The 1,688-nt window shown below is 39.5% G+C and overlaps 1 protein-coding gene across 1 annotated transcript in view; it reads left to right on the forward strand.

Moving 5' to 3' along the window:
• The window catches only part of LOC106588725 (1-acylglycerol-3-phosphate O-acyltransferase ABHD5), a 10,744-nt gene extending 9,627 nt beyond the window's left edge, over positions 1–1,117 (forward strand). The window contains exon 10 of the mRNA XM_045709586.1: positions 1–1,117. This exon is cut by the window's left edge and continues 822 nt beyond it. The gene's annotated coding sequence lies outside the window, so the exon portion shown is untranslated.
• The last annotated feature ends 571 nt before the right edge of the window (positions 1,118–1,688 follow it).

Consider the following 1,688-nt stretch of genomic DNA (forward strand, 5'->3'; position numbering starts at 1 on the left):
ATACCCCGTTCAAAGGCACTTAAATATTTTGTCTTGACCATTCACCATCTGAATGGCACACATACACAATCCATGTCTCGATTGCCTCAAGGCTTTAAAATCCTTCTTTAACCTGTCTCCTCCCCTTCATCTACACTGATTTAAAGTGGATTTAACAAGTGACATTAATAAGGGATCATGGCTTTCACCTGGATTCACCTGATCAGTCTATGTTGTGGAAAGAGCAGGTGTTCATAATGTTTTGTACACTCAGTGTGTGGGCCGATATATGATATATATTACCTGTACTACATCCACCTCTCATCAGTATGCCCCTGTACAGCCAGTGAAGGCAATGTTGTGCATATCATCTTTGTAAAGAAATGTCAAATGTATTGTTTTCTTTTCTTAAATATAGAATAATGTACATTAATGTTTTGCTTGTTGACAAATGTCCATAGTATCATGTCTCAAAGCTGCTACCAGTATGCTAAAACTTTAGAATAACAAAGTAAGCAAGGGAACAGAGAGACCCCCCCAAAAAAATGTATTCTAAGAAACTGTTGAGCAATGTTTTAATGTTTGAGGAGGGAGAGTTAATCCCAAAGGAAAAACTTGTTTTCTGTATAAAGTAGTATAAACTAGTATAAAGTTGACTGGGGTTTTTCTTTCTTATTTGACACTTCACCCACACTGTTGCCTAACTATCCTCCATAGGCAGACAGGTCCAGTCTCCCGTCGTGTTTGAGATCGACTATATTGCAGTCCGCGACTACTGCCTGACTGATCTACAATTCCCCTGTATCCTAAATAACTACTCATTATGATTTATAGGTCAGTCAGTTCGCTCTGTCGGTGATCAATAATTAAGCGAATTTGATGCTCTTGAACATGACCTCTCTCTACAGAACCAGCTCTGCAAATGTACAGCACAACAGGATAAAGAATATTTACATCAAAATAATGTTCTTTATGATGACTGGTATGGAGGGCATATTATTTACTATATGTTCGTATTCTTATCTTTTATTTCTTATTGTTGTTGTCGAGAAGGAACCTATAAATAATCATTTTAATGGACGGTCTATACCGTGTGTATCCTGTACATACAACTAATAAAACCAACTATTGGGTGTTTCATTTGTTGATTTATTGATTATCATCGCTCAGATAATATCTTTATTCCCATCTCAAACTGCTCGCTGTGCCATACTTCCAAGTCTTGTTCATTACTCAACTGAGGAAGCCTGGATGGAAGCAGAGGCTAAGCTTTTACCAGTAGGGGGTGATGGTAGTGTCAGGCTGGGGCCACAAGGGGGCAGGGTAGCACAGCCTCAGTGTTCTGAGGTGACAATAATAACACCACAGAGTCAGTTGCATCGTCTTCTCCACTCCACAGCATGACATGACATCTTTACATACTCACTAATCTGAGAAAATTACTAAAGAGGCATTCCAGGATTGGTACGTCCATTCTCCAGCCCTATCCCGGCCTCTGCTGATAACAAAAACAAGTGGCAGGGGTGTTGTTTTTTCAATCCCAGATTTCCCCTTTGAAAGGTTCCAAGGACAAACACAAATCCAGTGGTTTTAACCAGGTGCTGGAGATCAAATAATGTTTTCAGCAAAAAGTAAAACTTCCCACACTATGACCTGTTTAGTGTGTTGAAACGTTCCAGCCCTTAGGTCTTGGTGCACTTTCACTTAGA

This window comes from Salmo salar, chromosome ssa27 (assembly GCF_905237065.1).
Source record: "Salmo salar chromosome ssa27, Ssal_v3.1, whole genome shotgun sequence".
NCBI classification, from domain to species: domain Eukaryota; kingdom Metazoa; phylum Chordata; class Actinopteri; order Salmoniformes; family Salmonidae; genus Salmo; species Salmo salar.